Source organism: Dipodomys spectabilis, unplaced genomic scaffold (assembly GCF_019054845.1).
Source record: "Dipodomys spectabilis isolate Male_0828 unplaced genomic scaffold, ASM1905484v1 ptg000701l, whole genome shotgun sequence".
Taxonomy (NCBI): domain Eukaryota; kingdom Metazoa; phylum Chordata; class Mammalia; order Rodentia; family Heteromyidae; genus Dipodomys; species Dipodomys spectabilis.
The window spans coordinates 167,924-183,111 of NW_024871378.1; the positions used below are offsets into that span (position 1 = coordinate 167,924).

Genomic DNA, 15,188 nt, shown 5'->3' on the forward strand with positions numbered 1-15,188 from the left:
GTAATGAGTATATTTCTTATCAAGCATTATTGCCTCCTCCTTTGTTTTGTTTTTCCCCTACCATCCTTTCCTTCCACCCTTCACAACTACACTCCTCCCCACCCTTGCATCACCTAAATTGTAAAGTTCACTTTTCAACATTATGTCTTATACATCTCACTGTTAAAATGGGTCAACCTGCAACCCTACTTAAACATTTAGTTTTTTGCCTTCTCCTCCTCAAATTATATCGACATCAAATGCACTGAAAACAGGAGTTATATCGTGGGGAAGAACATACAAAATAACAAAAAACACCTGGTATCTTATAAATACGCTAGAACCAATTGCAAGAAAGAAAAACAAAAAGATGCAATTCTATGCTTCCATCAGAAAGAATGGCATCGCCCCATTTGTTAGGAAATGGAAAGACTTTGAAAAATTACAATTAAGTGAAGTAATCCAAGCCTAAAAAATCATAGGTTCTATGGTTCCCTTATTTGGAATAGCTGGCATATGTTTGGAACAAGTAGAAAAGGTCAAAAGTTTCATATGACAAGAAAAGATTAAGAGAAATTAACCCCAAGATAGGGACACAAGGGATTTTTTGTAAAGTACTTACCCATAAATATATAGCAGAAATCTTCAATGACTAATCTTTGTCTCAAATAGCAACAAAAAATACAACAAATAATTTAAGAAAGGGTGAACTAATTCAGCATCGATACTCACTAATTACTGTGTTAGAATTGAACCATACACCTTAGTGGGAAGGAAAAGGGAAAGATTTAAAAAATCTAGGAGAGCCGAGCGCCTGTGACTCACGCCTGTAATCCTAGCTACTGAGGCTGAGATCTGAAGATCATGGTTCAAAGCCAGCCCGGGCAGAAAAGTCCATAAGCCTCTTATCTCTAATAAACCACTAGGAAACTGGACATGGCACTGTGTTGTGGCTCAAGCGGTAGAGTGCTCGCCTTGAGCTGAAGAGCTCAGGGATAGTGCCCAATCCCAGAGTTCAAGCCCCATCACCTACAACAACAAGAACAAAAAATCTAGGGAAAAATGAGGAAGGGGTAATACTTTTCAAAAGAAATGTCCTCAATACCTGACTTATATAATGGTAACCCCTCTGTATATCACGTTTAAAATAATAACAATAATTGTAACAGCAGTCATTATGTTGAAAAACGAACGTTACAACTGTGGCCAGGTGAGGGGGGGTGGATGGGAAGGGGAAACTAAGGAGGAGGAAGCAATGCTTGATAAGAAATGTACTCATTACCTTGTCCGTGTAATTATAACCCCTCTGTACGGTATTTTCAAAATAAATAATAATAGTAATAGTAGTAATAATTATTATTTTAAAGGAAAAACTCTGAAAAAAGACATTTGAAAAGGATAACTAATCATTTCTCTATTTATTTACTAGATTTTAGTGGTATTGAAATAATTTTGTTGGATTTATAAAACCATGGGAACTGCTTTTGTATATAAGGGGCAAGTTTCAGGGTTAAATTGGGCAGGGTGACAGGTCATTGCACGTTGGCAATGTAAAGTTGCATAGTTACTTTCACAGTAAAAATCAGTTGATAGGTTAAACTCATAAAATGCATGACCCAGTTGTATATGTTCAAATTTCATCTAATAAAAGTGAGTATCTTGAACTACATGTACACAGAAATAATCATAAAGTGAGGACTGGGAAAAAGACACAACAGAAAATCATTGGAGAAGTTCAGAATTGTTAGTACGTGTCTAGATAAAAAAAGAACAAATTATGGGGGGACAATATGACACAAGCCTGGAATTCTAGCACTTAGCCTAAAACAGGAGATTAGAGAGTGCAATTACATTGTGATACCTTCACTGGACAAGGTATTGTAATTTTGTCTCAGTAAAATAAACAAAACAAGAACAGGATACAGAGTGGGAAGTTTGGGCTACCTTTGTCATTACGTTTTAAGAAATCAAGTTTACTACTGAAATGCAATTTCCCAATCCTCATTTGCATTTTATATGCTCTATTCATTAGAGAACATTCCTAGCTGCAAAATGTCTAATGATTCCCAACCAAAAATTTGAGGTAGAATTGATGAAGGATTACAAAATTTAAGCCTGGAGAAATGGAGAAGTTCATCTAATGCAGGACATTTAGACCTTGTAAATTATAATTTAGATTTAAAATAAATATTTTGGGTTCGTTTGTAATTGAAAATTCTATAGGATACTACAAAAAATTTTTAAGTAGAGGATTTAATTTGCAAATTTACAAGTGATTCTGGCATTTTATTTGCCTATAATAGTCTTTCAAGGTCTGTCAAATTAGAACTTAGGTAATTCCAGTTCATTTCTAAAATGATAAAGTGAATAATCTAGAGAAAGTGGCCATACCTGGGGTCCTCCCGCTGAACGGCAGGCTACCTCTGCGGGCAGCCAGGGGCCAGGGTGACCGCCACACTCTTGAGGCCCCTAGTGAGCAGGTGAGGACCAGCCAGGAGACCCGCCCACACCCCTGCCCCAGCCTCATCTAGAGCCACGCCCACAGCCTGCCCCTGCCTCATCTGGAGCCACACCCACAGTCTGCCCCAGCCTCATCTGGAGCCACGCCCACACACCAGCCCCAGCCTCATCTGGAGCCCCGCCCATACCCCCAGCCCCAGCCTCATCTGGAGCCACGCCCACACCCCAGCCCCAGCCTCATCTGGAGCCACGCCCATACCCCCAGCCCCAGCCTCATCTGGAGCCACACCCACACCGCTGCCCCAGCCTCATCTGGAGCCATGCCCACGCCCCTGCCCCAGCCTCATCTAGAGCCACGCCCACAGCCTGCCCTAGCCTCATCTGGAGCCCCGCCCATACCCCCAGCCCCAGCCTCATCTGGAGCCACGCCCACACTCCTGCCCCAGCCTCATCTGAGCCACGCCCACACCCCAGCCCCATCTGGAGCCACGCCTACACCCCCAGCCCCAGCCTCATCTGGAGCCCTGCCCACACCCCTGCCCCAGCCTCATCTGCTCTCAGGAGACGGCCTTGTTTTTCTTGATTCACACTTCCCCAAGGACTGTCCAGCCAGACTGTGTCCTGAGCCCTCTGGGCAAGTCCTCACAGTCCTCAGCAAGGTGGCCGCTAATGCTGCGGGCGGCCCACCCTGGGAATCCCCTGTGGGGTGGGCTCTGCGGTCGACCCGGCCTCCCTGGGTCATTTTCCTGGTGAGGCCCCAGGCCTTCCCCCACCTGACTGAACTTCGTATCTCTGCAGGCCCCCCAAGAATGGCAGACAAGGTGGCCCCGCGGCAGGTGGCCCGGCTGGGCCGCACTGTGCGGCTTCAGTGTCCGGTGAGGGAGACCCGCCACTGCTGACCATGTGGACCAAGGATGGCCGCACCATCCACAGTGGCTGGAGCCGCTTCCGCGTGCTGCCCCAGGGGCTGAAGGTGAAGGAGGTGGAGGCTGAGGACGCGGGCGTGTACGTGTGCAAGGCCACCAATGGCTTTGGCAGCCTCAGCGTCAACTACACCCTCATCGTGATGGGTCAGTCGGTTCACAGCCAGGGCCCTGGTCGGGTCAGGGCTGGGCTTGAGTGGAGTGGGAGGTGTGGGGGTGGATGGAGGGGCAGTACGTGCACCTGGGGACTCTAACTGGTGACAAGTGTCAGCGCAGCCCAGGACCGCACGTCTCCGTGCACAGCTCAGCTTGGCCTGCTGCCCCCTGCAGCCTGCGGCAGGGGCTCCGGCGCTCTGTCTCGCCCCTTCCCTCTAGACGAGGCCCCAGGCAGCCAGGCCTCTGCCCACAGGCCCCGGCTTGGCTCTCCTTCCCCTGGGCAGCAGGGAGGCTCTAGGTGGTGGTCCCACCGAAGGGCAGAGCTGGCAGCACAGCCTTGGCGTCGGCCCTGACTTTGAGGCTCAGGTTTCAAAGTTCAGAGGACCTGCTGGGAAGTGAACGGCCTTTCTGTTCTCATCTACGCAGGAGGCCCGGGCACTGGACACAGACAGGTGTTGTGGTGATGCAGCCTCCCGCACCGTACCAGCGCAGCCCACCCTCCTCACTGGACCCCTGGTGTGGGGCTGTTCCACAGGAGAGGTCGACGTGGCCCTTGGTCCCCGGCCCAGCCTAGTGCAGGGGACATTCCTCAGCATGCCCCACCTCCCTCCCCCTGCACCATCCAAATACAGACCCCTCTGGGTTGTGGAATGGGAACACTGCAGCTCCCTGCCCCGTGTCCTTTCAAAGGGGATGAGGACTGGGTGGTATGCAAGTCATGTCTGCACCAGGCCCTCGGCCCCTTGATGTGGGCTAGGGTTACCGCAGCTGCCGGCTGGCCCGGCCCCCTCCCCTCCGGGGTCCTTCAGACCCGGAGCCGGGGCAGTGAGGTGGCCCTCAGTCCACCCGAGCCTGTCAGGGTCACCTGCACGGGGGAGGGCTGGCAGGAGGCCTGGTCCAGCTGGCCTGGCGGTGGGGCTGGGCCCTCTGTGCTATGGCTGCTCCAACTGGGGACACACTGGGGTCTGGCAAGGCCTCCCAGTGCACTCACCCACTGCCTCTGCTCTCTGCAGATGATGCAAGTTCAGGGAAGGAAAATCTGGGGTCCGGGAGCACCTCGGGGGTCAGGAGGACCCAGCCAGCCAGCAATGGGGTGAGCATGGGCAAGGGAGCCCTGTCCGTCCGGGATGGGGGGGGAGGGGAGGGAAGGGGCCCTGTCTGTCCGGGACGGGGTGGTGGGGTAAGGGGAGGTGAGGGGTCCTGTCTGTCTGGGACGGGGTGGTGGGGTAAGGGGAGGGGTCCTGTCTGTCCGGGACGGGGTGGTGGGGTGAGGGGAAGGGCCCTGTCTGTCCGGGACGGGGTGGTGGGGTAAGGGGAGGTGAGAGGTCCTGTCTGTCCAGGACGGCGTGAGGGGGGAGAGGAGGGAAGGGGCCCTATCTGTCCGGGATGGTGAGGGGAGGGGAGGAGTCCTGTCTGTCCAGGGTGGGGTGGTGGGGTAAGGGGAGGTGAGAGGTCCTGTCTGTCTGGGACTTGGTGGTGGGGTGAGGGGAAGGGCCCTGTCTGTCCGGGACGGGGTGGTGGGGTAAGGGGAGGTGAGAGGTCCTGTCTGTCTGGGACGGGGTGGTGGAGTGAGGGAGTGGGGGTGGTGGGGTAAGGGGAGGGGTCCTGTCTGTCTGGGATGGGGTGGTGGAGGGGAGGGGTCCTGTCTGTCCGGACAGGTAGTAGCCATCCCCCTGGCCCTCCCCTGACCCTTCCTCACTGACCTCGGCACTGCCTTGCTCCACAGCACGGCCCCGCTTCACGCAGCCCTCCAAGATGAGTCACCGGGTGATCGCCCGGCCTGTGGGCAGCTCCGTGCGGCTCAAGTGTGTGGCCAGCGGGCACCCTCGCCCTGACATCATGTGGATGAAAGATGACCAGGCCTTGACACGCCCGGAGGCCAGTGAGCACAGGAAGAGGAAATGGACGCTGAGCCTGAAGAACCTGCGGCCAGAGGACAGCGGCAAGTACAGAGTGCCGCGTGTCCAACAGGGTGGGTGCCATCAACGCCACCTACAAGGTGGACGTGATCCGTGAGTAGCAGGGGCCGGGGCCGGGCCAGGAGGAGGGGCCCGGTGGGGCCGGGAGGAGGGGCCCAGTGGGGCCGGGGCTGGGGCCGGGGCCAGGGTGGGGGCCGGGAGGTGGGGCCCGGTGGGGCCGGGGCGGGGGTGGGGCTAGGGCCCAGGCCGGGGCTGGGAGGTTGGGGCCGGTGGGGCCGGTGGGGCTGGGGCTGGGGCCGGGGCCGGGAGGTGGGGCCCGTGGGGCCGGAAGCCGTCCAATGGGCTGTCCCTGCCGTAGAGCGAACCCACTCGAAGCCCGTGCTCACGGGCTCGCACCCCGTGAACACCACTTTGGAGGGACTGTGTCCTTCCAGTGCAAGGTGCGCAGCGACGTGAAGCCCGTGGTCCAGTGGCTGAAGTGGGTGGAGTACGGCGCCGAGGGCCGCCACAATGCCACCATCGACGTGGGCGGCCAGAGGTTCGTGGTGCTGCCCACGGGCGATGTGTGGTCTCAGCCGGATGGCTCCTACCTCAACAAGCTGCTCATCTCGCGCGCCCGCCAGGACAACGCGGGCATGTACATCTGCCCGGGCGCCAACACCATGGGCTACAGCTTCCGCAGTGCCTTCCTCACCGTGCTGCCAGGTGTGCGGCCCGTGGGGGGGGGGGGGGCGGCGGCCATGGGCCCAGGGCGCTCCCTGTGAGAGCCAGTCCTGTCTGTCTGCAGCACCTCCTCACAATCTCCGTCCTCTCCCACAGACCCCAAGCCGCCAGGGCCACAGGTGGCCCCTTCGTCCTCGGCCACAAGCCTGCCCTGGCCCATGGTCATTGGCATCCCAGCTGGAGCAGTCTTCATCTTGGGGACTGTGTTGCTCTGGCTTTGACAAGCCAAGAAGAAGCCATGTGCACCAGCACCTGCACCCCCAGTGCCGGGGCCCCGCCTCCCGGGGCCGGCCCGGGACCACGCGGGTGACAAGGACTTGCCCGCACTGGCCGTGGGCCTGTGTGAGGAACACGGACCCCCTGCCGCCCCCCAGCACCTGCTGGGCTCAGGCCCGGTCTTGGGTCCCAAGCTGTACCCCAAGCTGTACACAGATGTGTGCACACACACACACACATGCACTCACACACCCACTCCCACGTGGAGGGCAAGGTCCACCAGCACCAGCACGTCCACTATCAGTGCTAGACAGCCGCCGTCTCCCCGGACACTGTGTACCTCGAGGGCTGTGTGGATCCCGGGGTGAGAGACAGGCATCGGGAAGGGAGGGAAGCACACATAGTTGCCCATATGGCTGGACATACTGCCAAGCGTGCACACACACACACACACACGCACACACTGAGAGCCTTTGGGAAGATTTGACTCGTGACTGCAGTGACATGTAGCGATGTGCTAGTTGAAGGAACCTTCCGGTCCCGTGAGGAGGAAGTCAGGATGGTCGCCCAGCTGCCTTGTGACCATGCCAGCCCTTTACCAGCACCCTCAGGTGCAGTCAGGTAGCTAGCCCCGGGAGGCTGAGCCACCAGAAGGGACCCTCCTGTCCTCCTGCTGCGGAAAGAAGGGCCTCGCTATTTATATTTAAGAAATGAAGATAACAATGATGGAAGGAAGGCTGGGCCGCAAGGACTCTAGCCCGTCCTGGGGTGCAGGACCTGCCGCAGGGCCAGGTACCCAGCACCCATGCCCATAGCAGCCCCAGCCTCTGTAATTTTATAGAGTTTGAGCTGAAGCCTCGTATATTTATTTTGTTAACAAGAAAGTGCATCCTTTCCCTCATTATGATGTTTCTACCTGGGTTTGGCCTGTGAACAGTTGGTTCACCTGTGTGCTGATGTGTGCTTGCCTGTGTGGACATGTGTGTATGTGGAAATGTGTGCATGGACATGTGTGTGCTCACTAGAGGATGTGTGTGCCTGCCTGACTGTGTGCACGTGTGTGCTGGTATGTGCCTGCCTGTGTGTGCTGATGTGTGTGATGTGTGTGCCTGCCTGTTTGTGCGTGGACGTGTGTGAGCTCACCTGTGTGCACATGTGTGCTGATGTGTGACATGTGTGCCTGCCTGTGTGTGTGTGGACATGTGTGTGCTCACCTGTGTGCACATGTGTGCTGGTGTGTGATGTGTGTGCGTGGACATGTGTGTGCTCACGTGTGTGCACATGTGTGCTGGTGTGTGATGTGTGTGCCTGCCTGTGTGCGTGGATGTGTGTTCTCACCTCTGTGCACATGTGTGCTGGTGTGTGCCTGCCTGTGTGTCCGTGGACGTGTGTGATGTGTGTGCTCACCTGTGTGCACGTGTGCTGATGTGTGTGATGTGTGTGCCTGCCTGTGTGTGTGGACATGTGTGTGCTCACCTGCGTGCACGTGTGTACTGATGTGTGTGATGTGTGTGCCTGCCTGTGTGTGCGTGCACTCATGTGCTCACCTGCATGCACGTGTGTGCTGGTGAGTGATGTGTGTGCCTGCCTGTGTGTGCGTGGACATGTGTGTGCTCACCTGCGTGCACGTGTGTGCTGGTGTGTGCCTGCCTGTGTGTGCGTGGACATGTGTGTGCTCACCTGTGTGCACGTGTTTGCTGGGGTGTGCCTGCCTGTGTGTGCGTGGACGTGTGTAATGTGTGTGCCTGCCTTACTACGTGCACGTGTGTGTGTTGGTGTGTGATGTGTGTGCCTGCCTGTGTGTGCGTGGACGTGTGTGCTCACCTGTGTGCACGTGTGTGCTGGTGTGGGCCTGCCTGTGTGTGTGTGGACATGTGTGATGTGTGTACCTGCCTGACTGCATGCACGTGTGTGTTGGTGTGTGATGTGTGTGTCTGCTTATGTGTACATGGATGTGTGTGCTCACCTGTGTGCATGTGTGTGCTGGTGTGTGCCTGCCTGTGTAAGTGGACATGTGTGATGTGTGTGCCTGCCGGACTACATGCACGTGTGTGTGCTGGTGTGTGATGTGTGTGCCTGCCTGTGTGTGCATGGACATGTGTGTGCTCACCTGCATGCACGTGTGTGCTGATGTATGTGATGTGTGTGCCTGCCTGTGTGTGCGTGGACGTGTGTGATGTATGTGCCTGCCTGTGTGTGCGTGGACGTGTGTGTGCTCACCTGTGTGCACGTGTGTGCTGGTGTGTGCCTGCCTGTGTGTGCATGGACGTGTGTGATGTGTGTGCCTGCCTGTGTGTGCGTGGACGTGTGTGTGCTCACCTGCATGCATGTGTGTGTGTTGGTGTGTGATGTGTGTGCCTGCCTGTGTGTGCGTGGGCATGAGTGCTCACCTGTGTGCACGTGTGTGCTGGTGTGTGCCTGCCTGTGTGTGTGTGGACATGTGTGATGTGTGTACCTGCCTGACTGCATGCACGTGTGTGTGCTGGTGTGTGATGTGTGTGTCTGCCTGTGTATGCGTGGACGTGTGTGATGTGTGTGCCTGCCTGTGTGTGTGTGGACGTGTGTGTGCTCACCTGCGTGCACGTGTGTGTGCTGGTGTGTGATGTGTGTGCCTGCCTGTGCATGCACGTGTGTGTGCTCGCCTGCGTGCACATGTGTGTGCTGGTGTGTGATGTGTGTGCCTGCCTGTGTGTGCATGGACATGTGTGTGCTCACCTGCATGCACGTGTGTGCTGGTGTGTGATATGTGTGCCTGCCTGCATGGCCGTGTGTGTGCTCACTGTGTGCACATGTGTGCTGATGCTTGAACCCACCCATGAGTTGTCTTCCAGCAGGCCTGTGCTGGCAGCTGGGGAGGGCTCCAGCCTGGTGTTGATTGTGGCACCCCCAGGTGGCTGGCCAGAGCACTGCCCACACCTGTAGCCCTGCATACCTGGCGAGATCCTGCATAGGCCCCCATGCTCACGTGGTATCTGATGTCCCCAGCTACACTTTGCAGAACCTTGGCAACAAGGCCTCTGTGAGCAAGGGAAGGCCAGACCCAAGTCACAGCCTCTTGTTCCCAGGGCTTCATCTGAGTGATCAGACACACCATGGTGGTGCACCCATGGCCTTTCCCAGACATGCTGTAGTGGTGCGGCTGCGGTCCTTCCCAACCATGCTGTGGTAGTATGGCCATGATTCCAGATGCCATGGTAGTGCGGCTATGGTCCTTCCCATACACGCCATGATGATGCAGCTATGATCCTTCCCAGACACGCCATGGTGGTATGGCCATGATCCTTCCCAGACACGCCATGGTAGTGTGGATGTGATCCTTGCCAGACATGCCGTGGTGGTACAGCTGTGATCCCAGACACACCGTGATGGTGAGGCCGTGGTCCTTCCCAGACACGCCGTGGTGGTGTGGCTGGGATCCTTCCCAGACACGCCGTAGTAGTGTGGTTGTGATCCTTCCCAGACATGCCATGGTGGTATGGCTGTGATCCTTCCCAGGCACGCCGTGGTGGTGTGGCCGTGGTCCTTCCCAGGCATGCCATGGTGGTGTGGCTGTGATCCTTCTCAGACACACCATGGTAATGTGGCTGTGATCCCAGGCATGCTGTAGTGGTATGGCCATGATCCTTCCCAGACACACTGTGGTGGTATGGCCGTGATCCTTCCCAGACACGCCATGGTGGTACAGCTGTGATCCCAGACACACCAGGGTGATGTTGTCGTGGTCCTTCCCAGACACGCCATGGTGGTACGGCTGTGGTCCTTCCCAGACATGCCATGGTGGTGCGGCCGTGATCTCAGGCACGCCATGGTGGTACGGCTGTGATCCCAGATACACCATGGTGGTGCGGCCATGATCCCAGGCATACCATGGTGGTACGGCTGTGATCCCGGATACACCATGGTGGTGCGGCCGTGATCCCAGATACGCCGTGGTGGTTTGGCTGTGGTCCTTCCCAGACATGCCATGGTGGTGTGGCTGTGATCGCAGGCACGCCATGGTGGTATGGGTGTGGTCCTTCCCAGCCATGTCATGGTGGTATGGCTGTGATCCCAGGCATGCTGTGGTGGTATGGCTGTGGTCCTTTCCAGACACACCATGGTGGTATGGCTGTGGTCCTTCCCAGCCATGCCATGGTGGTACGGCTGTGGTCCTTCCCAGCCATGCCATGGTGGTACGGCTGTGATCCTTCCTAGCCATGCCATGATGGTATGGCTGTGAGCCCAGGCACGCTGTGGTGGTGTGGCTGTGGTCCTTTCCAGCTGTGGTGGTGTGGCCGTGTACTTGCACACTCCCTCATGCAAGGCTGCCAGTGTGATGGCTTACCAACATGTTGGTATGTGCCATGCTCCCAGATAGTGTAACTCCAAGAACCTTCCCCAACAGCAGACCCCTGCCTGGCCCACAGATGAGAAGTGGCTGCTGTCATCAGAAGGACTTCCCAAATCCACCCCACCCTGGAGCAGCCCAGCCCCCTACCCCCCACACCCCACTCTCTGGAGCAGCACACAGCAGTCCTTGTGCTCCAGCCTCTGAGGTTGGACTCTACTGGTGTCCTCAAGGACACAGGGTCGGCCTGGGTGGGGAAGGCACCGGACCAGTCCTGATTGCAGGGTGACGGGGCCACCTCGAGCTGGTAGGTGCTGGAGAAGCTCCGCTGCAGTGACCAGGACACGGCCCACGCTTGTGATGGGCAGGTGGTGTCCAGAAAGAATGGCTTGGCCCACAGACCCCTGCTTGGGCTTCGGTGTGGAGTGGGGGCAGGTGGGAAGAGAGGAGACCTCAGGGCGCAGTGCAGACTTCAGGCAGCAGACACCCTGTGCCGCCATGAGATGCAGGTGAGCAGGCCTCAGTCAGAGAATGGGCAGAAGGGAGGAGCTCCAAGAGCCCAGCCTGAGTCCAAGCCCTTCCTGGTCCAAGGGCCAGAGCACCTGTTAGGCAGCAGAGGGTGGCCTCATGTGCCCCCCCCCCCGGGGCTGGTGCTGCTCTATGAACAGGATGGCTGGCAGAGCCTGGGGCCTGGCACCTGCTGAGACCAGACAGCCCCTCCAGGGGTCCTGGGGAGGGACGGTGAGCGGTGCCATGCCGACCACCCCTGGTCACTCTGTGTTGGGCAGGGGTCCTGAAGGAGGATAGGACAGTTTGGCCTCTCCAAGGCCCACGGCTTCCACCAAAATGGCTCGGGCCTCAGAGCTCGGTCAGGGCTCCTTGGTCACTGCAGCAATGAACCCTTGTTGCCAGTCCAGAGTCCCCTCTGGCCCTGTCCCTGTAAGTCAGCCATGGCAGAGTTCCATGGGGCACTGCCTCCTGTGTCCTTCCCACAGGTGTGCCCCGCCCCTCCCCCTCCCTCACACAGGTGTGCCCCGCTCCTCCCCCTCCCTCACACAGGTGTGCCCCGCCCCTCCCCCTCCCTCACACAGGTGTGCCCCGCCCCTCCCCCTCCCTCACACAGGTGTGCCCCGCCCCTCTCCCTCCCTCCCTCCCCCTCCCCCTCCCTCGCACAGGTGTGCCCTGCCCCTCCCTCCTCCCTCCCTGCCCCTCACCCCTCCCTCGCACAGGTGTGCCCCGCCCTCACCCCTCCCTCCCTGCCCCTCACCCCTCCCTCACACAGGTGTGCCCCACCCCTCCCTCCTCCCTCCCTGCCCCTCACCCCTCCCTCACACAGGTATGCCCCTCCCCTCCCCCTCCCTCACACAGGTGTGCCCCGCCCCTCCCTCCTCCCTCCCTGCCCCTCACCCCTCCCTCACACAGGTATGCCCCACCCCTCACCCCCCCTCCCTGTCCGGTGCCCTGTACAGGTGTGCCCTGCCCCTCACCCCTCCCTCACACCAGTAGTCAAGTGACTTTGGGGGCCAGACCGAGGCTTGTGGTGCATCTGCACTCACAGACCCCACACCTGGCTTGAGGACTTGCAGCTCCCAAGGGGCAGAGGGGTGTCCTGGGGACCCTGGGAGGGGTGGAGGGGTGTCCTGGGGGACCCAGGGGTGGGGATGGGCCAGGAACTGGTAGTGTCAGCCAAGAGGGGCCCAGAGGTAGGGGCAGGCACTGGGGGTGGGATGGGGAGGGACCAGAAGCCAGGGCGGGGCCAAGGGGTGGGGCCTAGAGGCAGGGGTGGGGCCTGAAGGCTGGGGTGGGTCCCGGGGGCGGGAGGATCCACTCAGGGCTGAGGAGTATGGGGCCAAGAAGAACCCACAAAGTTGTCCCTGATCCCTTGCCACCTTCCCACATGGACACGGCTAGCCGTGATTGATCTTGGCCACCATGGGAAGGTCGGCAGGCAGTCACCAAGCCACAGGGATGAAGACAGACACATCTATGTTCCCAGCTCCCCTCTCCAGGGTCCTCACCAATGGTCGGAGGAGGGAAGGGGGCCGTGCCCCAGGGCGAGCCTGAGCCAGGCCGGGCTGGGAGGGGGGGCGAGGCGGGGGGAGGGGGGGTGGGGAGGAGGGTTGGCTATGAAGTAGAAGACTGTCCTGGGTGAGGACCCGGGGCTGGGAGCCGGGCCTGGTCTGTCCTCTGACCTGTGTCTGGGCGTTGATAAGCCGCTTCCCCACAAGCCGGCAAACTCAAAAGGTCGGCCCAGGCTCTGACACTCTTGGGTGTGACCCACCCCCCACGGGCTTCAAAGGGTGTCCGCCAGCCGGCCTGCAGCTGTCCTGGGGGGAGGGCTGGGTCTGATGTGTCGCGACCACCTCGACCAGCGAGGAAGACGCGACCCAGGATTCTTCTCAATGCGGTTTATTCAGGAACCTTATCTACAAGCTTCTCTCCCTCTGGCTTCTTCCTGCTTCTCCTTCTCCCCCACCCCCACAATCTGGTTATAAGCTTCCTGGATGGCCAATCCCGAAGCGCCACGTGGCATATACCCATAGGGCTGCAAACACGGAAGCAAAATAGGAGCCAAGTCATAGCCATATAAGGAGTTGTTTTTCCTACAGAGAGCACTCGTCACCAGGAAGATGGAAGGCGGGAGCCAGCGCCATCTTTGGTCGCAGCCATGCGGCCGCGCCATTTTTGCAGCCGCACCTTACGGCTGTGCTGTCTTTGGTCACGGCTCCCGCAGCTCTCCACAGCTCCCCCTTTTTTGTTTTATTAAGCAACAGGTAAGAGTAGAGGTTGGGCCTCTGTCTAAAACATTAATTAGAGAACCTTGCACTGGTCTTCGCCTGAGGGGTGCCTTCCCCAGTGATGACCAGGCCCGTCCAATGCCTTTTTTGCAGAGGTGGGATCTTGGGCATCAACCCACTTGCAACCCAACATGCTCTTCTTGGGCTCACGTCAGGGAATGATTCCCAAGTGCAGTGCATTTGCCTTGCACCCTGTGCTATTCCTTTAATGTGGCAAGCCACGTGTAGGGGGACTGTCTGGCCTCAATGTCAGTGAAGGCCTGGACCACCATAGCCATACTCCTGCGCTGCGAGCTCCTAATCCGGCATATGCACCACAGGCACAGCAAGATCACCAATGCCAGGATACCAATAAGGGAGCCCATTCCCGCCCACTCCTTCAAATGATCCACAGCTGTCAAAATCCAGGAGGAGACATCTTGTAACAGGGCATCATCCATCCGGGTAGAGTTTATCACGACAATGGCCGATCATAGCTGCAACATCAATTGGTCGAATTCCCCCATCCAGTTGCCTAAAAGATAACTTGACAGTTGTTTAGACAAATTTGCTGCTTGGGTATAGTTATAATACTGAATAGCAGTAATACAAAGCCCTTCATATTTTTGAACACATCCCAGCTGAGTCAACTGCCACAGGATATCAACTTGCTCCTGCACAAGGTCAACCCTTTGATTTAACAGCATCAGTCCACCTTTTAATTGTGCATTGGCCGCTTGTTGTAAATCCAGAGCTTTGGCTGTAGTAGCCGACAAGTTATTTAAAGTCTGAGCCGTCTGCACAGTATGTGACATGGCAACAGCGGCAGCCGTTGCACCCGCAGCAGCCACAGCTATAGCAGTTACAATGGCCACAGTGATGCCAAAATCTCTCTTATGCCTAAACAAGATTACAGCTTGAGAAGCATCTACTGGTACAGGCACCCAACGCAGAATGTGTGCAACTATAGCTAACGGATACTGAGAACTCCAGCAGGTAGCATAATAGCAGGTTTCATTAGTGCAAGCACATACATCATCTGAGCATACGGAGGTGTTGTTAATTACCAAAAACACAAAAGGGGAAACCACACACACGGGGGTAGGCTGATAGCTAATTACCGTATAATTTTTACTAAAATGACAATTGGCACCCACAGTACGGGCAGTAGTAGTCAAATAGCAAGTCATGTTTGCTATAAAAAAGTGACCTCCTTGCAGCATAACTATAGGTTCGGCCTGCAAGCAACTTCTATTAAGACCTCATAACAGCCAATTATTAAAGGGATTAATTCCAGCCCTAAATTGTACACTAGCATCGGACAAGACACTAGGGGAGAATGAAAAACACTCAGACTCATCAGCCCAAATAGTGCGTGGTGAATGGCAACCTGTCCAAGGCCAAGCCTCCCCCATACGGTCAGGCAAGCAAGAGGGAGCCCATTTAGGTTGTTTTACAGGCCACAGGTCCTTGCTTAACTTTAAACTTTCATAATACCTGCCTAAGACAGTAGCAACAAATCCAGTAGCATTTACCCAAACCTCAGTGGATCCCAGATTCCTATACCAATGTCTAAAATAAGCGGCCGGGGAACGAGTCAAGGCCATGCAACTAACATTAAGGGTCACATCACTTAAGCAAAAGCATAGCGTGCCCATCAAGCTAATATTTCTAGCTTCACCTATCCCTGCTATTTGTTTATCCTCTG

General features: G+C 56.7%; 1 pseudogene; it reads left to right on the plus strand.

Moving 5' to 3' along the window:
• The first annotated feature begins 2,759 nt into the window (after window positions 1–2,759).
• Window positions 2,760–6,700, plus strand: LOC122101893 (annotated as a pseudogene).
• The last annotated feature ends 8,488 nt before the right edge of the window (window positions 6,701–15,188 follow it).